Below are 27025 nucleotides of genomic sequence, written 5' to 3'. Positions count from 1 at the left end.
GAAACACCCAAAGTTCAAGTTTTTACCTTTCCTATAGATCTTCATGGATTGAAGAAGAAGTGTATTTTGGCGATAAGAAGAGACAATTTCACCCCTACGGAAAACATTAAGGTATGTACCCTTTCTCCCTGAAATTCTTTGGACGTAATTTCTAGTTAAAAGTGGCTTCATGATGTTGATGTACAGGACTGAAAGTGGTGATTTAAAATATTGTAGCAGCAATTCATTTGGAAATTCTTGCATTTTAGTTGTGTTCGTTGTATTCGGATCTGTCGTGCAACAATTGCTCTATGAAAAATGTTGTTAATTATAATATATGCATTACTAGTATATTTTATAACTTTCATTTATAAATATATGTCTTAATATTTTTACTTAAAATCTTTTCTTTTTTAAGAAGAAGAAAAATCCAAAGAAAAGTTTCTAAAATGTTTACGGCCTAAAATAACAGGTTTCCTAATTTTGAAACCTTAAGAATGTTAAACACGAGACTAATAAGACTGTAGTTTCCTGTCTTATGTAATCTGCTTGATACCTACAAGAGACAATTTCTTGCTACAATGAAATTTTTATATACTTCATTACTACAGTAGCAGTGCAGGAGAGCATGTCAGTCCCTGAAAAAGATGTGGAGGTGGCTATCAGAAACTCACTAAGGCACGCCAAGTGACAGCAACAACACGGTTGCAGGGGGAGAAGAAAATTAAGTGCATAAGACTTATGTAGTTTCTTGTGTTGTATTATTTCACCAAAGAAGCCCAATAAATACCGTGTATGGAATTGAAGCCTAATTTATTTAAATTATTGCCTGGACCTATTATTTAGATACTAGTATCGAACGAAATTCAGTCCTAACCTGAACGTGTCTTAAAGGTGTCCGTGTGCTGTGTGGGAAGTACTTTGTAGACGTTTATTTTTTTATGAGTAAGTGATGTTTTACTTTGAATTAATTACATGCTATTCTTAATTTCCACTGCTTAACTTGAGAATCCCCTATTTATCATTTAAAAATCTGGTATTGAATGGTTGGTTAGTTTTCAGTTTAACAATGTTTAAAGGATTATAATGTTATATTTTGGACAGCATTCACTCCATTTTTATCTATGCCTTTGTATGCATGTGGGTTCCTAGAGGAAGTGTGGTAAGGGAAATGGTCTGTTGGAATAATTTTTATGAGTGTTTCTTTATGACCTGAGATGAAATGAGGAAGAAAATGGGTAGTATTACTCCACCTATTTTGGATGAGGTATTCCTAGGTCTTCTTTCATACAGTTCGTTTACAATTCTTATTCAGCCCATATACAGCCCATGTACAATTCTTATGCTGCCCATGTTTAATTCTTATACAGCCCATGTACAATTCTATTACAGCGTGTATGTAATTTGTGTAAAAATGCATATTTTTATACAAATTGTATATGTACACTCATTTTTGTTTATAACTTGTATACAGACTGTATAACATCTGTATAGAGATTTTATACAATTTTATACAGGTTTTATACAATTTTTTCATAGGGTAGGTCTTCTTTCACACAATCCGTATGCAATTCTTATTCAGCCCGTATAAAATTGTATACAACCCATATACAATTCTTATACAGCCTGTATATAATTTGTATAAAAATGTATATTTTTATACAAATTGTATACACTCATTTTTGTATATAACGTATACAGACTGTATAAAATCTGTATAGAGATTTTATACAATCTGTATAGAGACTGTATACAACTTGTATATAATTCTATACAGAATGTATACAAAAATTTTATACAATTTTATACAGGTTTTATACAATTTTTTCATAGGGGTACTACCACCAATGCCTTCTTAAGCTTAAGAAGTTCTTCAGCTTAATGCCTTCGTAAGCTTAAGAAGGCATTGCTACCACTCATCATCCGGATCTAAGATTGTCAGGGATAAAATAACTTAATATTACATGTTCAAAAACGAACTAAATTATTTGACACGCATCATGACACCCACCTTCAAAATACCACCATTACAGCATCCGCACAATCTCAAAATACGACAATAAAACCGATTCTTTGCATTTTATTTTTCACTCAATACAAATGAGACGGTGCGCACCGATATCTTTAGGACTTTAGCGTTCCTACGAGACGATTATTCTACCACGCCACAAAAAGAATCGCTTCACACTCAAATAATCGGTAGCGCACGGTAGCGATTCAGGACAGAATAACAATATTCCTAGCTTACGCAGAGAATCGGTGAATAATCGAAAGCCAGCGCACGATTCTTGAGACGATTATGCACCGATTATCATCATACGATTATGGGGCGATTCTTTGGGCAAAATAATCGTGTGCTGAAGGTTAAGCGCTCCTGATTCTTTTGTCCATTATCGTCAACAATGACGCTGCGATTCTGTGGGTGAGGAGAACCCACCCACCCGCAGAATCGCAGCGTTATTGTTGACGATAATGGACAAAAGAATCGGGAGCGCTTAACCTTCAGCACACGATTATTTTGCCCAAAGAATCGCCCCATATGATGATGTATCATGATAATCGGTGCATAATCGTCTCAAGAATCGTGCGCTGGCCATGTATTCGATTATTCACCGATTCTCTGCGTAATCAATTATTTCTGCCCGACTTTTTCCCTGAATCGATTATGCTTGAATTTTATCAGAGAGCTCTATGAATTTTATCATATGATACGATTAATCGATTACGGAAAGTTTTTCCCCATCACTAGCTTTTGGCAACACGTATACCTTTTCCCGCGCGTCAAGCTGTCGGTTGCCGTTATTTCTCTCATGTTGCTAGGAGCGAGGTGAGCGTGGGTTTTAGCATGAAAAGATTGATGGCATACATATTTTCCCGGTACTTCGACGTTTGTTAACGGCAAGAATTAATCGAAATTAAGGTGAAGGGGAGAACAAGTCGGTGGTGGTGACTGCAGTCATTATTGGAGGTAAGCGTTTTAACCTCTCTGATGGCATGTTTATTCCTTCCATGTTTAGCCATGAGAACGTTGATTTTGAATTCGTGTTTTAATCCAGGCACGTTTAAGGATTTCAAGCTCCTTTTTCGGGGGTCATGCAGCCAATAACAAATTCTTCTTTCAACGCGTTGGCGACTGCCGTCCACTTTTCCTGCCTCATGGGTGTGATTTATTGTGGATTCCACATGGGTAAATTGTAGGATTACCGTGATATTGCAAGTAAAACACACCACACTTGCTCGGCTGTTTTTAATGACTGATTCAGAGAACAGATTACATGGCATGGAACGGCATAGAGCCGAAATACACTCAAAGACAAAAGAAGGTCAACAAATTAGGAACGATTACCTATACTCACAATGATGGCGCCAATTACAACACTATCCCTTAATCATGACAATTTGTTATCAGTACACATTAACAAACACCCATAGCACAAATACAATTGACATGGTTTTTAAATGTAAGTGCTTTTGTCAACACATCAGCAATCATTTCTTGCGTAGATTTATGACACAATGTCACTTTCCCATTCTGACATAGTTCCCTCACATAATGATACCTAACATCAATATGCTTAGTTCTAGCATGATAACCATTATTTTCAGTCAGTTTCAATGCACTCATATTATCATTGTACATAATCACACTACCTGGCCTATCATACAATTCAAAAAGAAATCCTTTCAAGAACATAGCTTCCTTACAGGCATGGGTTATACTGATGTATTCTGCTTCAGTACTAGACAATGCAGTGATTTCTTGCTTCCTACTTTCCCAACTAATGGATCCACCAGATGACAAGAAAACATATCCTGACACAGATTTTCTTTGATCAAGATCATTTGCGAAAGAAGCATCACAATATCCTACTACATCACCTTCAGTCTCAGAATATACAATACCATAATCCATTGTGCCTCTCAAATATTTAAACACTCTCATAACTGCGTTCCAATGTTCCTTTCCATAACACTCATTGAATTGACTCAGATAATTTACTACAAATGCTATATCAGGCCTTGTACATACTGACAAATATAGCAACCCACCTATGGCTTTTTGGTACGGAAATTCTTTGGCACACTCTTTAGCTTTGGTCAAAACTAATCCCGCTTCCATGGGAGTCTTACAGCTAACACAGTCCAACATTCCAAACTTAGCCAATAAGTTTTCACAGTAAGATCTTTGGTCTAACTTTATACTACCATCAACTCTCGTTACTTTCATGCTCAAACATTCAGACACATCACCTAAATCTTTGACAGAAAAATTCTTTGACAATTCAAACTTCAACTTGCTCACTTGTTTCACATCATTAAAGAAAATAAAGAAATCATCCACATATAGTGCTACAATTACAATCATATTTCCCTTCCTATAGATGTACACGCATGGCTCATATTTTGACTGAATAAACCCAATGTTACACAGAACATCATGCACTTTCTCATACCAACATTTGCTTGCTTGCTTTAACCCATATACAGCTCTCTTGAGCCGACACACTTTACCATCTTCCAATGAAAAACCCTCAGGCTGAGTCATGTAAAGCTCTTCCTTCAACTCTCCATTAAGAAATGCTGTGGAAATATCAACATGGTGAATTTGCAGATCTAGTTTTACAGCCAATGAGAAGAACAACCTTAAAGTACTATATCTCACAACAGGAGCATAAGTTTCTTTATAGTCAATCCCATATTTTTGAGAACACCCAACAGCTACTAGCCTAGCTTTGTACTTTACAATTTCTCCATGGCAATCACGTTTGATCTTAAAAACCCACTTACATCTGACAATAGTTTTCCCAATTGGTTTATCAACAAGCTCCCATACATTATTCTGTACATAAGATTCATATTCCTCTACCATAGCTTGTTTCCAATGTTCAGCATCTCTCCCAGATAAAGCCTCTTTTACAGTCACTGGCTCCACATGATCATCAAAAATAGCATCATCATAGAGAGAAGCAGCATACAACACAAAATCAGGATATTCTTTCTGCTTTCTATCCCTCAAGGGATACCTCCTATTAGCATTATTCTCTGGGTTTGGACAATCATTACCTAGATTTTCTCCCTCAAAGTCACCATGTGCATCATCATCATCATGCATAACAACTTCATCGTTATTTAAAGGCACAGTTTCAACATCATTGTCTGCAATTAAATCATGAACAGGACAATAAACAACATCAGCCAAATCAGTAGCAGATTTAGAGCACATTGTAAATTTACGCTCATCAAATTTTACACTATGATGAACAGATACTTTATGAGGATTAGCAGGATCAATCATTCGATACCCTTTACTTTCAGAGTCATAACCAACAAAAAACATACCCTTACTCCGAGCAGATAACTTGTCACCTCTAACTTGTTTTGGTACATGTACGTAGGCATTACAACCAAAAACTTTTAGATTGGCATACTGCACAGGTTTACCAGTGTACAGCTCTTCAGGAATTGCATTGTCAACTCCACTGTGAGGCAATTTATTCTGCACATAAACAGCTGTGTTTACAGCTTCAGCCCACAGTTTCTTGGAACACTTTGCATTGAACATCATACTTCTACTTGCATTAAAAGTATTTCTGTTTTGCCTCTCAGCAATACCATTTTGCTCAGGTGTATACCGTACAGTTCTCTGTTGGACTATTCCCTTTGATTTGAAAAAAATACTCAACTCTTTATTCACAAACTCACCACCATTATCAGACCTAAACACCTTGAGAGCTTTGCCTAGCTGTGTCTCATTTTCGATTACATACTCTTTCAGTTTAGCAGTAGTCTGAGATTTGTTTTTCAAAAAATACACAGTCACAAATCTAGAGTAATCATCAACAATTGTTAATACATACTTGGCACCTCCATAGCTCTCTGGCAACGGTCCAGACAAATCAGCATGAACCAAATCTAGTGGCTCAGAAGCTCTTGGTGAAATGGAGCTAGGAAAGCTTTGTCTGCACTGCTTCCCCATTGCACATCCAATACATACCTCTGTATTCACATCATGAAATTGAATATCTGGAGAATGACTGCTCAATAACTTTAATTTCTGGCTCCCTGCATGTGCCAGCCTCTTATGCCACAAGTCATAATCCTCCACACGCCCCACCAATGCAGTCTTTGCAGCTGGTTTGCCATTCAAGTGATACAAGCCATTCACTCGACTTCCAGTACCCAGCACTGATCCTTTCACCTCACAGTCATCTGCATCTAAAAAATGACAACCTCGAGAAGTAAACAGTACATTAATACCTTGATCAGTACACTGACTAACAGACAACAAAGTAGCACTCAAACCTGGAACATGTAAAACATTACTCATTTTATTTATGGCATTATCAGATTTCAAAGTTATATCACCAGTTCCAGCAACCTTTAACCTCCCATTATCACCAACCATCACTCCCTGATTACATACACTGTCTCTGTAGTTTTCAAGATTCTTCTTGTCAGGTGACATATGACCATCACAACCTGAATCCACCACTATAACGCTATCATCTCGCTGAGTTCTTAATGCACACAGAAAAGTGTTTTTATCTTTGGCCACAGTCGATTTCTTTGGTTTCTTGTCTTCACTTTTGTTGACAGGTAATTTCTTCTGTTTCTCTTCCGAATCCTTCGGTTTCGTCGGACAGTCTTTCGATATATGACCAATCTCACGACAACGCCAGCAACAAACCTTGGACTTCTCTTGCTTGCTACTCTTCTTCGAAGATACTTTCTTCTTAGAGTACAAGGCTGAACGATCATCGGACTCTTCATTCGTGACACCTCTGCGTTGACTATCATCCAAAAGTTTGGTTATAACCGTTTCCAAGTTCATCTCAGCCTCCCCGGCACACAGAGTCATGACAATACTGTCAAACTCAGCAGGCAGCCCTTGAAATATCATGGCTGTCAGGTACTTGTCCTTCACTTCCTCTCCCAGGCTCTTCATCTCCTGTCCCAAAGAGGTTATATGGGCAATGTACGATTCCATGTCGGAGAAGTCTTGATATTTGGCTTGACACATGGCACGTACCAGATAAACATACCGCCAATGTCCTTTGGTTTCAAAAGTCTTTCGCAACTTTTCCCAAACTTCTTTTGATGTCTTGCAGTCCTGCACATACTGGTAGTTTTGAGGTTCTACCATGAGACACAAGTCCGCGAGAGCACGTTCCTCACGTCTCTCTTTACCTTCAGCAACATCCTTCCCATTTACTGCACTCCATAGGCCTTGACGTCGTAGATAGTTCGTCATCGAGAAACTCCAATTCTTGTAGTCATCTCTTCCTTTGAGTTTAGAAATCCCAAAATTACATGGTCCACTCGCAGAAACAAAATCAGCCATCGTGAGCAAATGACAAAACAGGTGTCCAGTTTTAACTTCCACAAGTCTTTCACCACAAATCCAATTCACTCACGTTTCTTCCAGCATCTGGGCCCATAACCTGTGATTTATTGTGGATTCCACATGGGTAAATTGTAGGATTACCGTGATATTGCAAGTAAAACACACCACACTTGCTCGGCTGTTTTTAATGACTGATTCAGAGAACAGATTACATGGCATGGAACGGCATAGAGCCGAAATACACTCAAAGACAAAAGAAGGTCAACAAATTAGGAACGATTACCTATACTCACAATGATGGCGCCAATTACAACAATGGGCACCCCGGACGAGGAGGATAATACACCGACCGGTCATCAATGCCGCGCCGTCCGTTAGTCATCCTGCGGAGGACCGGACTCAGTGAGCTCGAGCGGGCTTTCGAAGAAATAAGGAATGCGAGTATGTTTCGCTATAGTGCAATGTATATTTACTGCTTATACTTATTAGTTACTGCTGAATGTTTTGGAATCTTACGTGGTTTTCGTTTGGAGCTCACACATAGCCTTAGTAACGAGTCATCGCTTCGTTTTTCATTTAACTATGATGAGAAGCGCATGCCTCCTCAGTGATAATTTAAGTTTTGCTTTCTATAATTTGAATGGTTCACATTAATGCACCATATAAATAATAAGCCAAGTAAAGGAGAGTTTTTCATGTGCAATTATATTGTCATCAATTGCTATAGAATGTTACTAAAATTGAATGTCAATGCAATTCTATTGAAATGTCAACTATTTATGTTAGGGGTTCCACTTACCCCGGTGTTCCTTACGCAGTTAACGGGTATACATAAATATTTATAAAAAAATAACCTGTTTGTTGAGCACAGAATAGATACTTGTTAGGAAGTTGAGCATAGCATTTTGTTCGCCACGTTGATGCATGCACATAAATATGAATGCGTTAGAGTGGGAGTGCATAAATATGCTTGCAAGATGCCATGTGTAAATGTAATAAATAGGTAGATTTCCTGCAGGATAGGTTCATAGCAAATGATATAACCTTGTTTTTATTACTAATATTCTATATTTATTTGCAGGGACAATGGAGAGAGTCTGGAGTCAGGATGACAACCTGAAAAGGGATATACCAACTAGACTAAAGCAAGTTATCACAAAGGCATTTGCCACCAAAAGTTGTGACATGGTTAAATACCAAAGGAAGAAGCTATTGAAAAGTAGCAAATAATACTTCACATGTCTATCCAGACTGATGATGGATGCAAATGCTACCAGCTAAGATATTGATTGTTCATTCCCTGTCAGCCTTTGTAATACTCGCATACCATTCACATCAATCCCCTGATCGACCCCAAACACCACGAACTTTGAAAGAATTTGAACACAATTGTAATATTGGTTTGTATGAGACATTTGAAGTGGTATTTGTTAACCAATTCGGTCCAAATTTTGATATTTTGTTAATAGTTACTTGCTCTTTCATTTGCTTGAAGTATATGCTACCAACTATGGTTTACTGTGTGCAAAAATAAAAGCATTCAAAATTAAATTAAATACTTTACATAATTGGAGATAATTCTTTAGGGCTTGAAATGTTCCAAACATAGTGGCTTTTTGCACACATCATACTACCATGTGGATTCTCTTCTTATCTTTTTCTCCAAGCACACTACACGTTTTGCCATCCTTTTACCTTTACTTTTTTGGTATCTGTACACTCCAAGGAATGCCTGGTGTTCATTATTGTAACATATCCTTCTTGTCCTTCCATTTGCAGTAATGTTATTACTGCAATATGATATGGCTTCACCTTTTTGGAGTTTTAATTCGTCTCTATCTTTAGGCATATTTTTGCATTTAGATCACTAAGTACAGTACATTAGTTCCTAAGGTGTGTAACTTGTGAAACAAATCTGGCGAATTATACCAATTATCAACATACAATTAATATCCTTTGTTTAGAAGATTATACGCGGCCATCAAATCCAATACTACCTTTGTATTAACAGGAATATTGTTTACTTCATCATTTCCAACATACATTTTAAAGTTATGTGTATAACCATAGCTGGAATTGCATAATTTGTGCAGTTTTACCCCAAATCTTGCCCTTTTTAACCTTTTGTATTGTTAAAGAGTAGCAAGCCTGTCAACATATTTATGTTATACAACGTAAAAATGTTTAATTTAGCATTAAATTCATATCAATGGAACAATTGTTTTTATTCATTCTGTTTTATTAGGGAATTACAGTCCCTATAGGGAATATCTATCCCTATAGGGAATAGGTGTCCCTATAGGGAATGGGTGTCTCTATAGGGAATGGTAGTCCCCATTGCCAATTCCCTATAAGGAATTTTAATGGGTATTTTCAATGGGGAATTACAGTCCCTATAGGGAATAACTGTCCCTATAGGGAATGGTAGTCCCCATTGCCAATTCCCTATAAGGAATTTTAATGGGTATTTTCAATGGGGAATTACAGTCCCTATAGGGAATAACTGTCCCTATAGGGAATGGTAGTCCCCATTGCAAATTCCCTATAAGGAATTTTAATGGGTATTTTCAATGGGGAATTTTTAACAGGGATTTTGCTAATTTGATTTTGAGTTAAGTCGTTTGTGACTCTCATCAGTCATGTTTCTTCTCTTTTTCAGGAGCATCTAACTTCCATGACTTCTTTCATTTGGAATATTTTTGTATGTGCTTCAACAGTTATTAATTTATTGATGTATGTTCACGTTTTAATAAATTGTGTCTTGAAAAATGTTGTGATCATTGCAGTTATAATAACTATTGTTGATCACAATCACCTATCCAGGGTACCCTTTATCTCCTATCATCCATGCAAAATTGTGGGAGACATCTGTTATGTGATCATCCACTGTTGGCTGGGTTGCGCAAGTTGTTAATTGACTGTATTTCATATGATTTGACAAGGGAATTTTAATGGATTGGGTAGGGGAAATGTATTCAGCCAAACAAGGGAGTTTCAGCCTGGCATACAAGGGAGTTTCAGCCTAGCTATCCAATGGAGTTTCAGTCTAGATGGTAGCCAAGGGAGTTTCAGTCTAGTTAGTGGCCAAGGGAGTTTCAGTGTAGCTAGCCAAGGGAGTTTCAGTTTAGTCAGCCAAGGGAGTTTCATTGGAGTAGCTTGAGTTCTTAATTGCACTGCCATCCCTCTCCCAAACTCCACTGGTTTGTTTCAATTTCAATGCAGTTTCAGCATAGAAGCAAGGCAGTGAGTTTCAAGGTTGTTCCAGCCCAGTTTCAGTCAAGTTGCAAAGGAGAAATTTTTACTTGAGTAGCGCTTGCCCCTCTGGATCAAAAAATGTATATGAAGTTACCCCCACCGTCACGTGAAGGCAACGCTGACCGTCATAAGAACTTTTCATCCTCAGGAAATACGTGTCCTCCGATGATCATCTACCTTCTACAGAGGATCCCTAATAAAATAGTGCAAAAGGTTCCAAAAAATGGGGGATAGGGCGCAGTGACAATGGGTGGATGAGGTCAGAAATGTTTTTTAAATCTATTGGGAATGTTTTTCATCTTTATCTTTTGGAAAATAAAATCCCATTACCAGTAGTGTTGTTTGTAAATGGCCACAAAATCCATCTGCTATGCCACCGAAGTTTGCTATGCAAAGAATTTCAAATTATTCTAATTGCTCTGTACCAAAACTCCACAAAAATATTGCAACCCGCTCATGTGGCTGCCTTTAGGCCAATAAAGACTAAGTGGAAGAATGCCGTACTTGAATAGACTAAAAACCCTAACACCGATAAAAAAAATTATGTTCCCATTCTTTCAGCCATATTGAACAACATTGACTTGTCTAGAATAGTTAAGAATGGTTTCAGGGCATTAGGCCTATATCCATGGAATGCCAAGGCAATAGATTATTCTAAGTGCCTAGGAAAGCGTTCATCCAAAGTCAGTGTGAATACCTCAGTTTGTAAGATGAATCCACTTTCATAAGATGATTTTTCTTTGATGGTTGGGGAAGAGCAAAGTGAAAATTTTTAAAGTATTCAACAAAAATTTGGGAAAAGGAGAGGAATTCAGAGTTCTATGTAGATTGTGGGAGCGCTATCAAATTACAATGCAAATTGATGGAGAATGAGGAAGAAGGAACGTGTGAGAAAGTAATTGTACTTGTACATAACCAGCATAACACAGAAGAAACGACTACCCATAGATTTATGTAGAGACTGAGGCAGCATTATCTGAAATTCCTGGTGTGCCACACATACACAGGTCACACCTAACAGAGGGTCCACGCCACGATAATATCACTCTTTTTTGGCCTGAAACACGAAAAATAAAGGAAAAAAGAAGTACCGAAACGGTAACATTTGTACAAGACGTAAATTGACCCCAGAAAAATGGAAATAATGCCATGACAAGAATAAAATAAGAAACTCAAACAGAAAAGGAACTAAGAAAGGAGGAAAGGGAAGAGAAAAAACTGCAGAAGCAAGCAACAAAAAAAGACTTAAGAAGAAGAAAAGGCAATTAAATGACCATTCAAAAGAGAGCCAAAGAGAATGTTAAAGGCAGCTAAAACATTGATATTAGGAAATGAGCAGGAATAGCTACCATCCCAAAGTATTTTTAGTACAGCTTTACCACAAAAACAATAAGCGATTCTAAAGGAGTAAAAGAGTCCATCCAGCTCTGCGAGGGGTCCCAGGTTACCTAAGCGAGGTCCGACAGCCTTGCGAAGGTGTCAATTCGGGGGTGTGTGCTTGTGTCTGTGGTAGTCTCGTGGAAGTAATTCCCGTAAACTGCAACAGGAGGGCATTCTGGTGAAGTGTTTTTTGCTTATTCCTCTGACGAGTGGTGTCAAATTTTACGGACATTTGAGAACCCCCTTTTGAATCCTTTATATATTATAGAGGCTGTAGAGCTCATTTTCCCCGTTCACCAACTATCATCTATCATAAAAATAATGTCTAAAGTCTTCCGCCATTGAATCTCATCGTTCACTGGCATTGGAAGAAAAGTCGTACTCACACCTGTCAGTGGAAGGAATTTACCAATGGTATGTGTAACTCCACTGTGAGGCAAAAGAAGGTAGGAATTGAATGCAGCAGTTGCAAGAAGTTGTATCACCTAAATTGAGTCCCAAAAACACACCAAATGCATCTTCCAGATGATACTGTCTTTTATCTATTTGTTTGTCTCGAATGCTATGAGTTTCCAGAGGACAGTATACTTCCCAAAGTGATCTATAGATATTTTGAAGAGACAAAACAAATATTAATCTAAATACACAATTGTAAGATTTGTGAAGATCCAGACGAAATAGGTTATTTGATTAAGATTTACTGTCACCGACATTCACAGTTGCAGCGTAATTTTGCTTGAACGGGATTGTTTCGTAGCTCGCTGAATATGCCTTTCCATATAACCATACATGTCCTTGAACCATGTCCATTAAGTCCTTAACCATGAACATGTCCTTTAAGTTACCTACGTGCTTCACCAATAATTGTAATCACACATTGTAGAAATGAATCTCAGAAAGTAGCTTTCTGATGGCTATGGATTAGCGTATTTTTCCTCACAGTCACCGTAATGAATAATTTGCAGTCTTTTGTTATTATTTGGGTAAATGTGGTACGTAGCTAGTAGTCGGGTAGAATGACAGTATATTTTTTTGTATCGGCAGGTTCGCCTTAAGCGGTTGATTCAGCAGTTGCCTCTTTCCTCTGATATCTTGACTACACTACTTCACTGCTGTTGCGTCAACGATGCCGAAACATGTTGGGGTTTTCATGCTTGTGTTTCGTATATCAGCCAGCAAGGTTGGCAGGCGTGAGAAGGCGCCGCTCATTTTTTTATGTTGTACCAGTTGGTACTGGTCGCGCAGTCGCTCAAGTGATGTAAGAAGGTGACGGTTATAAAAGTTATTCGCTCCCAACTTATGTGTTGAGAAGAAGAACTCGTGCTGCCGGCATTAAGCGAGTGAAAATGGCGGACGAAGCGAAAGTGCGCGAAGACGATAATTACATGAGGTTAAACCAACATAATTACTATGTGTGGGCTATTCGTACACAAGCGGGACTAGTGGAGAAGAACTGTTGGAATGTGGTTGACCCCAGATTTGACGATGTGGTAGAGCTGAATGCAGAGCAAGCGCGAACAAACACGAGAGCCTTGGCACATATTTTCAGACATGTTAATGATGAATATCTGCAAGACATAGGTGATTGTGAACGAGCAAGAGAGGCTTGGAAGACCCTTGAGGAAATCCATGCAACATTTACCCTACTTCACACTGTCATGCTAATGAAAGAGATGGTGAACGTGGAGAAGACTGAAAATATAAGTATGCAGGCGTATATGTCGAGAATTCAGGATATTTATTGAAAGGTGAGCAAAGGCGGAATAACTTTTACCGATAAGCAAATTGCTATGATCTTCCTAATGGGATTGCCTCTGAGTAAATACGAAGGGCTAATCCGTTCGATGGAGCAGGAGGGGAACCTTACAACTAGAGCTGTGAAAGCAAGATTACTTGTGGAAGAGAAGAGGGTTCAGAGAGAAAATGATCAGAAAGAGAGAGAGGAACGACCGACAGCATTGACATCGACGAAAGGCCATCCATTCCGCAGAAATCAGCCTAATAACAGGGGCGAGAAGAAAAACCATTACGGAGGAAACAGTAAGATGCGAGGAAGTGGCATAAACGGAAGTAAGACGATAAACGCAAGTGAGTCTAAGTGCTTTGAGTGCGGAAAATGGGGACACTTTGCCAGAAACTGTGACAATCCTAGATGCTATGCTTGTGGCAACCGTGGTCATGTAGTGAGAGAGTGCGATCAAAAGAGGGCTGAAATAAACAGGAACCGAGGAGAAAATGAAAACAAGAGTGAAGTGGCCACAGACCGCTTCAGAGCATGTATTCTAAGGACTCCTACTTCTAACTACGGCAAATCTTCGTGGGTCGTGGACTCGGGAGCTTCAGATTACATGACTCCGCATCGTGAATTTTTCAACACCTTCAAGGAACTGCGTGGGTCTGTAGCTTTGGGCAAGGGGAGAGCGGACGTTAAAGGAGTTGGAACTGTTAACGTCAAATTGACAGAAGCATGTTGAGGTTGGACTTTGGGATTGACCAGAGTGCTCTATGTACCTGAACTGGAGTGCAACCTGGGGGTCTATTCTCTAACTCGAAGCTCCCGTCGTGGTAGCTTCGAACTAGCTACCAGAATTGGCTACCAACCCTATTCCCTAACTGGGAGTAGCTAATTCATACCGAGAATTTCTGGTAGCTTTCTCAGACCGGATATGGGGTATGAGAAATATTTCGTGCGAACTCAGTTTTTACTTTTAGAACCAATGAAATCGCTCGTTTCATTTCGTAACCTGCGGGAAAATCATAATGTAGTCGTTCTCGGCTGACTTTTTCTTCTAGTTGAAATTAATGTGCTTTGTAAATTACGAAATGCTGAGTGCCTTTAGCTTTCATAATAATAGAAATACGTAGAAATAATTATATTTGGCTAAGCGGCTTAGATCAATTCAATAGTTTCGATCGATGCAGCAGTTTATGTCACGATTGCTAATCATGTAGGCCATGTAAATATAATGAAGAGAAAATGCTAGTAAACTACCAACACATTAAACCAATGCTATCACATTGTCGTTCTAATTCCCGAGAACTTTTCACTCATCGCTCCTTATGCTTTTGCTTGTTTGATGCAAAAATTTTGATGACCAACTGTTTCTGTGCAAAGATTGTTCCTTCTTGCACTGCGAGAGAATATCGCAATAACATGTGCATACGATAAGTGTATATTATTTCGGGAATATCTTCAACAAAGTTAATGGGAAGGTGGAGAAAATTATGATTGAAAGTTACGTCATTTCACTCAGATTGGCCTAAGCAATCATTTTAGGCTCACAATATGCTTCAAACAATATTTACACAAAACTCTACAGTCGTGCCGTTCTCACGACGGCTAAATTAATATTTAAATGGTTTTATGAATCAGTATTATATGCCAACCGCCAACCTTGCACTATTGCAAGCGAGAGCGATTCATAAGAACTTGACCATCATTATGAAAAAACAACCTATTAAACGTAGTTCCTTCTCTTAATATTAAAGTCATATTATATTATTGTTTTTGTGATGACTTCCTCCGTGGGCTTCTGGAATATCCATGGCTACACTTTCTCAAAATTCAAAACAAATACACCAACTTAACTACCGGCACTGAAATTAATTGCGTATATACGGCCAAAGACACACAAATGAAAGCAGAATGATATCATGAACATATTTATTCATTGGAAGAGCAAAAAATTTATTAATAACTATCAGGAAACACCTTACATTTCATTATAACACAATAATATCCACATCTCCACGGTCTGCATCTATGTAACACTAAACTCTCTTCACACAATCACTTCACAACAAAGATCGTTGCTGATAATGCACAGTAAAGTTAATCATTAATGTATAGACACTTGCAAAAATAAGACATCCATCTCTGTGCAGTGGATACATTGGCATTGGTAATGATTTCAACGCATTAATTTGTACCGTCACTACAACACAGTCTCTCGCAACATCAATAATGATCACTGTTTTCGGGGGTTTTCTTCTCACTAGTAATGACTACATGCAAAATAAGATCTCACGTGAAATAAAATGATTGAAAGCAACATTTTTCTTCTCCAAATAATGAAATCAACTAGTTAATGCGATCGATAGTTCACTCCGAAACATACATATATAGTCACGAAATTTGTCTCTCATGCCCACTACTTTGTTAAGAATACAATAATTGAATGCTTCAAATATTTTACGCAGCATTCCCGACCTCATTAAAGATAATAATTACGGAAAACAACAAAAATAGTCAACACTTTTCTTGTTTACCACTCCATCGCTGGCCGTGCCAAGAAAGATGCTTATGGGATAGAACAAAAGAATAGCGACATGCACCTGTTGGTTCACGGCGGCTCATAGGAATTCCCCGTGTATTTTGATGGTAGCTAGCTGAAGCGCGGGGTTCGAGGGCGTGCTTCGCGAAGCTACCGTGGTAGCTAGTTTGAAGCTACGGAAGTAGCTTCAAATCCCATATAGAATAAGGGTTGGAGCCTAATAAGCTACCTGTAGCTTCTGCAAGCTCCCTTCGCCGGAGCTTCAGCGTTAGAGAATACAAGTGGGAGCAAGTAGCTTAATTAAGCATCTCTCCGTCAGAAAGCTACCGCGCTTCGAGTAAGAGAATAGACCCCCTGATCTCTGTGAAGCGCCTAGCTGACAATGGAATTAGACGTACGTTTGATAAGAACAGCGCTATTGGCTCCGACGATGGCGTACCTCTATTTACTGCTCGTGAGTCAGGTGGACTGTATTTACTAGCCTGCAAAGAGGAATCAAGAGGGGCAGTGGCGGTAAGTGAGAGCGAGACCACATCACAAGATCCTGGTGAAGATGTGGAAGCTATTGCATTGAGGACTGCGAAAATGTGGCACCAACGTCTTGGGCACCTTCATGAGGCAGCAATTGATAAGATACCTGGTCTGAATGATGAGGACTTTGAGTGGGAAGAAGAAGATTTAGAAGAGAATGAGTCTAAGGAAGTGAATCTGGTGGGAGTAGAAAGGGAACATGGTGAGTTAATAGAATGGGAGAATGATGAGATAGAACAAGTGGACGTACTGCAACCTGAAGTGACTCTCAGGTGTAGCAGCAGAATCCCAAAACCAGTGCATTGTCCCTGTTGCAAAATGACAATATTCAGCCACACCCTGCCGTGCTGTGAGCCCAGCTGCATGGAGCCTAGCAGCGTGGAAGAGGCATTGAGTGGAGGGGAAGCTGAACACTGGCGAGCTGCTATGATAGAAGAGCTAGAAAATCTCAAGAGGAAGGGTACCTATGAAATTGTGAAGAAACTCGCAGGTAAGAATGTTCTGGGTTGTAAATGGGTTTTGAAGGTTAAGCAAAAGCCTGACGGTACTGTTGAACGATATAAAGCTCGATTAGTAGCTCAAGGTTTCTCCCAAATACCTGGTATAGATTTCAAAGAGACTTATTCCCCTGTGATTAAACGTAAAAGCATTAGGTTGTTAATGGCTTTAGCAGTGGAAAATGGGTGGGTTCAAGAGCATGTGGACGTTCTCTCAGCATATCTGAGCAGTCCATTGCATGAGGAAGTATACATGAAACAACCGAAATACTTTGAGGAGGGAGGTCAAAATTGTGTGTGTAAACTAAATAAGGATATATATGGTCTTAAACAAAGTGGGAGAGAGTGGTATGAACATATTGATAAAGTACTTTGTGACCTAAAACTTAAGAGACTTACAAGTGATCCATGTGTGTATTGTGATGAGGGGAAGAAACTCATAATAGGAGTATATGTAGATGATTTGGCATTGTGGGGAAAGAAATGTAAAGTTGAGTGGACCAAACAACAATTGTTGCAAAGAGCTCCAGCAGTCAGGTGAGGGTTATTTTGATGTGCTTGGAAGACTTTCCGGTAATCCCACCTTTTCCTGTGGGCATTTACCATGGCTATGGTAAACCCACTTCATGCTCTGAGTTTCTGATGACTATGTCCAGGAGATGAGGGAACTTAAAACAAGTGGCATCAATTGTGATGGTGAAGATTTTTGTGTTGATGTCACATGGTATGTTTGTGATGCCCCTGCTCGTGCATTTGTTGCCCAAATAAAATCACATACGGGATACTCTGGTTGTGGCAAGTGCACTTCACAGGGGGAATATTTTGACAATAGAGTGGTGTTCGATGAACTTAGTTCCCCTCTAAGGTCTTACACTAGCTTCCGCCTAAGGTTAGATGAAGACCATCACATTGGGCATTCCCCACTGTTAGACATTCCAGATGTAAAGATGGTTTCACAGTTCCCGTTCGAATATATGCATTTGGTGTGCCTAGGGGTTATGCGCAAGATGCTTCTAGCTTGGGTAAAAGGGAGTCTCCTTGTTAGACTACCAGCTGCAAACGTGGTGTCTTTGAATGAGAGGGTAGCTGTCATCTCTCAAGGTGTACCTGTGGATTTCTCACGGAAACCAAGATCTTTGGTTCATTTGCAGCGGTGGAAAGCTACTGAATTTCGTACCTTTCTACTGTAGACTGGGCTCTTGCTAATGAAAGATATTGTAAACACTAATGTTTACAAACATTTTTTGGCTCTCCATTATGCCCCCAGACTGTTGGCCAGGAATGATTGCCTTGTTAATTTAGATTATTCAAAATCCCTCCTTGAATACTTTGTGAAGAAGTTTGGAGTATTGTACGGCCAGCAGCATCTATCTTATAATGTGCATGGACTACTCCATCTGGCAGATGATGTAAAATTACATGGGCCTGTTGATAAATTTAGTGCATTCAAATTTGAGAATGCACTAGGCAAAATAAAGAGACTGGTGCGGAAGCCAAGCCTTCCTCTTCCTCAGATTGTGCGACACATTGAAGAGGCATCTTTGTTTAATCACTGTATAAGGGAGTCAAAGACAAGGCCTCATGCAGGCTGGCGGATCCCAAGAGTTCTCCCTTTTGGTTTGCAGCCTCCTTGTTACAGCAAATATGACTTAAACTCATTACTATTTTCAGACCAACAGCCAAATAACTGTGTGGTTACTGATAGCAGTGAAATTTTTATTATCACTTTAATTGCTACACAAGGAACTGAAGTGCAAATTGTTGGAAAAGCTTTCAGTGATGTGACTTGCTTTTATGAAGTACCTTCTTCATCAAAGAATGTGGGAATATATGTAGCTTGGAGATGGACAGCATCACGTTTGTGGCCAGTGCAGAGTATCAAAAGGAAGGCAATGTGTATGCCCTTACATGATGAATCTGATGGCCAATCTTTTTATGTTAGTGAGCTCCTCCATCATTGATGCATAATGATCATCAGTGTTGAATGCAGTTTTCTGGCAACTACAGGTGTTCATCTTTAGTGAGCGAAGACAGTTTCGACATCCTGCCTCCACCCTACACAGCACTTTCCATTGTTCTGCAGAATACTGATGGGGTGGACATTAGGGTGGGCCAAAAAAAGGTTTTTTTTCCTGATCAAATTTGCCCTGAGCGAGAAAGTTACGAAATGATGTAAGGATCTCGCACACAAAATTTTTTCAGATCGGATAATATTAACCACTGCCGCCCGAGCTCTAAAGTTTTGCGAAAAATCAGGCTGATTTCAGAATCAAACGGCTATGAAGACGAATTTTATGAAAATATGGTATAGTGGATAATAAAAAAGAGTGGATGCATGTTTATAGTTTATGAAAATGAAATTTGAAGTTTTTTTTGACAAAATCTATGGTTAAAAAAATGTCTATGAATTAACAACAAAATTAGAGTATAGACCACCCGCACCACACAACTCATTTTTGCCTACATTTCTAAAACTCCATTTTGAAGGCTAAATTGCCAGTAAAAAAATATTTATTTCGATTAAATTTCATTTCTTATCATATAAGTCATCATATGGTAGTAAATAATCCCACAAAAAGTAGTAATAATGTAAATTATTTGAAATTAACATCAATCATAATGACGAATAACGTACCTGTGGAGCTAATTTCAACAAGAAATTCAGCTAACAAGGAGACTTTGCCTAACTGATGTCAAGAAAGAAGATGAAACCTTTTTTATTTGAAAGTAGACACTTAGATAGGAATACAGTTGAAGGGTTTTGTCCAAATACGCCCGGGTTTGAGAGAAAAAAGCATTTAAAAATTGGAAAATATGGTCACGTTGAATTTAATTTTGAAAATTTCGCCTATTGTTCAAAAGCGATTTGGCCGAGTGGTATCGTACCGCGCTTCTGATGTGAAAGTTCAGGGTTCGAAACTCGGTGAGAGTAAATTTTTTCCAGTCTACCACCTCCTCCATTTTTTGTAATCCGTTCCATCCCCTTCTTATTTGTTCATTTAGGACGTTTTACATTTTTTTTACTTGACTGTTGTTTGAGAATAAGCCCTAAACTGACATTTTTGTCGCTACCTAACCCTTACTTCGAATTATTCTTTCCGTGCCAAGATTCATGAAAGCAGGAGTTATAAAACTGTGGTGCTGGCTTCGAAGTGAAGGGAACTCATTTCCAAAGCAAAAGATTTTAAGCATATTGTCGCCGGATAGTTTCCCCGGTTACATACGGGAGAAAGATATAAAATAAGGGGGAATGAAACTCGACAAGCTTGAAATGATCGACAGATGGGTATACGATCACTTTGTCGAACCCAGGAACAGCAATGAGCCGCTGATGACTCGGACTTTACAAGAATATGCTATTTATGCGTGATTTCAGCACATATCTCCAGGATTTGAATTCCCTGCTGGTGCTTCATGGGTTGCATCTTTTAAGAAGAGACACCGAATTGTGCAACGTAAATTAACAAAATACGTATCAGCGGGCGAGCAAGCGTGTGCTGAAGAAATATTGCAATCGGCAATGACGTTTCAGAAGAAAACAAAAAGCTCAATCTCCAAATGTAATAGATTTCGTAATTAATTCAGATCAGACCGGGTGTCTGTAGAGGTGGATATAAAGAGAACGCGATCAAGAAAGGGAGAATATTGTTCAGGTTGCTCTTGGGAGCGTGATCAATGTAATACATTCATATACAGCGCAGGAAAGCTGCTTCCTAAAGTTTTCATTGTGCTTATCAGAACCTGGAGGTGATTTTGGTCCGCAAGTGAGCGAAGAAACTGGAGAGTGAATTTTTAAATATTTCTGTTGTGTATTGTAAATCTGGAAAACTTACGACTGGGTTGTATTTCAAATTTTTTAAATAAGGTTCTCTGGCCATGTGTTAAAAACAATACATTTTTATTGCTTATTGATTTGTGGGGGACAAAAAAATAGTGCCATTTATGATGAACTATTTATCCACGAGGAAGGAGAACCGATATACAGCGTAAAAACTATACCACCGAAGTGCACATCCGTAAGCCAACTGTGCGATGTACATTTTTACAGGCAAGTAAAGCAGTTTATTGCACGAAACCAGAACTGCACCTTACTCCTTCAAGGGAAAAAAGAGATATTCTCTCATGAGGATGGAATAAAAATCCATTCAATCGTGCATCATCTGTTGTCCTAACCAGCATTCAATGATATGCTTAGGTATGCATGATATGCCTCGAAGTTAGTAGAGAATTGAATTGTTTAAAAAAGTTAAGGGGAATATGTTTCCTTGAAGATATAAAGAAACACAATGGCGAATGCTCAGGTAGCAGTTTTATAGAAAGAGCATGGTGCTTTTCATTTAATTGCTTTTCTTGTTTTATTACAATTATCATCCAAATTACTGTAAAGAGGCGAAGTAATAAATAAATAATGAAAAATTGGAGAAGGCAGTGGCAATTGCAGATTATTCAATTTTATATATTTGTGCTTTATATTATGGAGGTATTTCCTCCAATTCATGGTCCTTTACGCGACAGAGATTTCTCGTGGGCATAAGATCTAATGAAAGCAAGAGAAAACCGAATAATATCGTGCTACGGGAAAAAGCAAAAGAAGTGTAGGAAAATGGGAGTCTGGCGAGGCCATGGAAAAAGAAAAGGGAAGGGACGAGCCGACAAGCCAAACTAAAAACAGTACGATCATATGGACATCGACCTCAAAGGGTTCTGGCCATGAACCAATTTTAAGTTGGCCAAGTAGTATATTCCAGGTAATTAAAAGTTCACAAGTAACGACAATTCGTTCCCCTGCTTACACAGCTTGTTTAAAATCTCTAGGCATCTAAATACGCGGTAATAAGGACTCTGACAATGAGAGGAGAGTAAGTTTGTGGGAGGAAAGCATACCTCGCACATCGATCGGTTAGGGCAAGAGGAGTAGGGAATAATGGTCGGCAGGGTGCCAAAAAATGGCTTTATGGAGACTTACTATTCCAACGAAAAATATAGATGGTACTTCAACCTCCTATCCAGGTTACTATGTGTTGAAAAAACTTCGTTCTAATCGTCTAGCCCTTCAACTATTCAGGTGTTGAGGACAAAATTTCTTTCTTCCTTTCCAAAATCCTATTATACACAAACATTTTAGCCTTTTAACTTTGAACTCAATATCTCCGGTAAATCGAATTCGCTTGAATAGGTTCTTGGCAACAAAACACATGCGGCAAAAGTTATTCAGCAAAATAAATTAAGTTATAAGGGCATTTCCTGACGATTACCAAGGTAAAAAAATATATTACAGGAGAGCAACAACAGTCAGAAGAGCAATAGCGACGTTTAGCACTTGGAATACTCCAAATTGATCATACAGGTAGACGAGCGAAAATTGTTGTATATTCTAAATACTACAACAGCAGGAACCGGGGAAATATGTTTAAAATCTTTTGCTTTGGAAATGAGTTCCCTTCACTTCGAAGCCAGCACCACAGTTTTACCACTCCTGCTTTCATGAATCTTGGCACGGAAAGAATAATTCGAAGTAAGGGTTAGCTAGCGACAAAAATGTCAGTTTAGGGCTTATTCTCAAACAACAGTCAAGTAAAAAAATGTAAAACGTCCTAAATGAACAAATTAGAAGAGGATGGAACGGATTACAAAAAATGGAGGAGGTGGTAGACTGGAAAAAATTTACTCTCACCGAGTCTCGAACCCTGGACTTTCACATCAGAAGCGCAGTACGATACCACTCGGCCAAATCACTTTTAAACAATAAGAGAAATTTTTAAAATTAAATTCAACATGACCATATTTTTCAATTTTTAAATGATTTTTTCTCTTAAACCCAGGCGTATTTGGACAAAACCCTTCAACTGTATTCCTATCTAAGTGTCTACTTTCAAATAAAAAAGGTTTCATCTTCTTTCTTGACATCAGTTAGGCAAAGTCTCCTTGTAAGGCTTAGAAAAAACAGAACCTGAACACCAAGCATTTCACTAAGTAGCTCTCTGCAAGTTTCGTAAAGAAACTACCCAGAATTCACCACGAGGAAGAGGCTACCATCGAGTTCCACCCGTGTCCCCCAACCAACCTTCTAAAGCATTACGGAAGGATTGACGCAATGGTTAGAATAGAGGGAAAGCAAACCAGGTGTGGAGTGAAGTGCGTGATATTTGTTGCACCCGAAAATTTCATGGTTAATGATTTGCCCACTTATGATGAAAATGTTTTTGTACTCTCGGTACATTGAAGAAGAAATTTAAAATACCATTATTTCTGTGCCGGGAATCGCGGAGACAGTGGCTTATGCCATTGAAGGCATTTGGCATAGATCCTCTATCCCAGTTGCTGGTTATAGGCAAATTGCTTGACAAATTATTCAATATCATGGAAATAATCGCAATATTCTTCGATCTGTCAACAAGAATGCTTTCATTGATCTAAAGCAAGACTTTCTTCGTCACGCACGTCAGCTTTTTGATGTTGCGGCATGTAAATTGCTTTAGTGAGACTGATTCTGTTTGTGATATTCATTCGAAAATGCCTTGTTTAGAATGGGAATTCCCTAAGGACAGAGAATTAGTAGGAAAATGAAGATAGGCGCCATCTATGTGCAGGAGACCAAAATAGGAAGACGAGGCTTTGCAGGTTAGAAGGAACAAAGGAACACCCGAATGTTCCACCCTATTTTGTCATAACACTTCTGTTCGGAAGACTCAGGTGATGAAATGACATTGAACGGAGAGTTATGTGATGCAAGTGAAGGAGAGTATTTCATGGAAAAAGGTTAGTGTAAGCGATTTGAAATTGCCAAGATTTGCATCATCCTGTGAATAATTCTGCATGTCAAACCATACCTCTGCAGCACTTGCATCTGCGCACCTAATAGATATCAGGTTAGTTACTCAAAGAGTCAATGTACTTTTTGTTGACAAGAACAATGTTAGAAGGGAAAGAGAAAGATTGCACACGTCTCTTCGGAGGAATATGGGAACTGTTAAACTGCAAGCTCTTTACTTCGATGTAACTCTCGTTCAAGAGCCCGGTTCACGCTACTTATGGCATGTCACCCCATGTGTCAGTAAAGCTATTGGCCTCTAAGATTTCATAACGAATTTTCTAGGAGAGGAAATGATCATTATCGATGGACTCCAAGCAATTGTGTGCGATGGAACTGAGGTTAACACCGGAAGCCATGCTGGACTAATCAGGAGAATGGAAATGGCCCTAAGAAGACCCTTGCATTGGTTTGTTCGCCTGCTTCATTTCAATGAACTATCGTTCAGAACCGTCAAAAGAACTGATGACCCTGGAAAACTTTGTTATCGAAGTTCACGCTCCAATGCGGTTTTCAATAAAATTGAGAAAATATCGAACAGAAGTCCCGAAGCATATTATGATTCTTCTTATGAAATATAGAAATAGAGACATCTAATTATGCCGCTACTCTATGATTCAGGGAAATGTAATTTTGCTCACCCAGAGAATATTCCGCTTGCAATGTTAGCCGATGAACGCAGACAAATTCGTGCAATGGCCATCACAAATACATTGAAATCGAGAGAAACTCAGCAGGAGGAATTGAGGAAATTCGAATTTTCCAAAGCTAACCTTCTACGGAGTGAAGAGTTTTCGGGATCGCCACCGGGTCAGGAACTCCATATCTGCCGACGTTTCAATGTCCGACTCGGTCATCAAAACATCTGCAGACATGGAGTTCCTGACCCGGTGGCGATCCCGAGAACTCTTCACTCAGTCCATTCTGTTGGCATTGTGTTTTTGAATATTGGTGCTTGTGTTTTTTTGTATTCTTTTGTTTTTATATATTTTACCCACCAGATGGCATTTGTGTATTGTTTTAGTTTGGCGCCTTTTTATTTCTTTTGGCGTCACTTCCGTTAGCGTTGTCGTGTGCATGGTTTGTGAGTGTAATGCATTCCGGTGAATAAATCCTGTTTTCTACATAAAGCCCATGTCTTAATTAACAGGTTATGGGCCCAGGGCGTTATATTAAGTGCCGAAGAGCGTGAGTTGCGATCGCGTTTTTATTTTTCATTGGTTTATCCGGTGCTTAATTTGTTTTTGCGGGCTAGAGGAAACAGAAGTTTGTGCAATGGCTGAAGTTAGGGATGAAGCTTCAATCATTAAGCTTAAAGGGGAAAATTATTACGCGTGGTCGGTGCGTACTAGGGCTTTGTTGGAAAATAGAGGTTGCTGGAATGCTGTGGACCCTGGGTATCCGGACGTGACCGATGTATCTCTTTTGAGTGCGACTCAAAAGAAGGAGAACGACCGTGCAAGATCGTTCCTCGTTACTGTCGTGGCTGATTGCTACCTTGATGATATTGGGGAATTAGAATTTGCAAGGGAAATTTGGTATGAACTGGAGAGCTTGCACTGCCAGATGGGAATAGTGAATTCCCTAATGCTATTGAAGGAAATGGTTACGACGCGGAAGGAGGAAAATGTAACAATGCAGGAGTACATTTCCAAAATCCTGGGGTTGCATCGCCGAATATCGAAGGCGGGTTTATTGGAGTTCAACGATCGTGCCTTGGGAGCCTTTCTATTGCTGGGTTTGCCTCTCAGCACGTATGAAGGCTTGGTCCGGAGCTTGGAGAAGGACGAGTCCATGCTATCTACGAGACTCATCAAACCCAGACTGCCGCTGGAGGAGAAACGGCTGATGAGGGAAAAGGAGTACGAAGAAAAGTCTCGAGACCCAGAGAGAGCTCTTCCTGTACATAGAGTTGGTGGGCAGAAGCAACCTGGTCATTTCGCTGCCAGCGGAGGGAAGAACGAGGAACGGAAGAGGATTACGTGTTACGTTTGTGGCAAGCTGGGTCACATATCAAGGTACTGTAGGAATCGCTTTAAGGCCCAACAGAGGGCAAGTGAAGCGGTGAGTGATAGGGAAAGCAGAAATGCTAGTGTTGTGTATGAGGAGTCGGTAGCGTTGTGCGCTTCGGAGGGAAGTAGCGCAGCCGCAAGTAATTGGTATTTGGACTCTGGAGCTTCCAGTCACATGAGTCCACACAAAGATTTTTTTGTAAATTTTGTGAACAAAGATTGCGGGTATGTTCGCATTGGTGATGGAACAAAAATAGGTATTCTTGGGTATGGAGACATACCATTAACACTAGATGTAAAACATGGTGGTTGCAAAATAACACTGACCAAAGCATTGTATGTACCGGGGTTAGCTTTCAATCTTTTGTCATGTAGAAGGCTTGAGGAGAAAGGGTGTAGCATTGTAATTGAAGATGGTTGCATGAGAGTTCATAAAAGCAACAATTTATTAATGGTCGCATATTTCCAGGCTGGTATGTATGCCATAAAAGTAAATGAATGCATTGTGGAAAATCCCCAATTGGGATGCGCTGCTAAGGCTTCTGATTTGACATTGTGGCATAGAAGGTTTGGGCATGCTCACAATGAAGCCATCACCAAGATTAAGAGCCTTGAGATATCTAACAGAAATGTTAAAGCTTGTGAAGTTTGCCTGGAAGGTAAATTGACCAGGAAAAGCTTTCCAAAGCAGGTAGTTACCAGGGAAACAAAGGGTATTCTTGATGTTATCCATAGTGATGTTGTTGGAAAAATTGTCCCTACATCTGAAGGTGGCTCTCAATATGCTGTGACTTTCATTGATGAATTTACTAATTATGTCTTTGTCAGGATGCTCAAGAGGAAATCTGAGGTATTTGATGAGTTTGTTAAGTTACAAAAGCAGGTTGAGCGACAAAAGGGAAAACAAATCAAGTGCCTTCAAAGTGATAATGGTGGGGAGT

At 39.2% G+C, this 27025-nt stretch overlaps 1 long non-coding RNA gene across 1 annotated transcript; it reads left to right on the top strand.

The window, feature by feature from the left end:
• The first annotated feature begins 7725 nt into the window (after window positions 1–7725).
• LOC124173853 lies at window positions 7726–8713 on the top strand. The gene is made up of 2 exons (XR_006868803.1): window positions 7726–7765; window positions 8406–8713. It is a non-coding gene; the product is annotated as an uncharacterized LOC124173853 (long non-coding RNA).
• The last annotated feature ends 18312 nt before the right edge of the window (window positions 8714–27025 follow it).

The sequence above is a fragment of the Ischnura elegans genome, chromosome 1 (assembly GCF_921293095.1).
Source record: "Ischnura elegans chromosome 1, ioIscEleg1.1, whole genome shotgun sequence".
Taxonomy (NCBI): Eukaryota; Metazoa; Arthropoda; class Insecta; order Odonata; family Coenagrionidae; genus Ischnura; species Ischnura elegans.
Note: the sequence above shows the minus strand (reverse complement) of the source record. Positions and strands in the feature narration are given on the sequence as shown.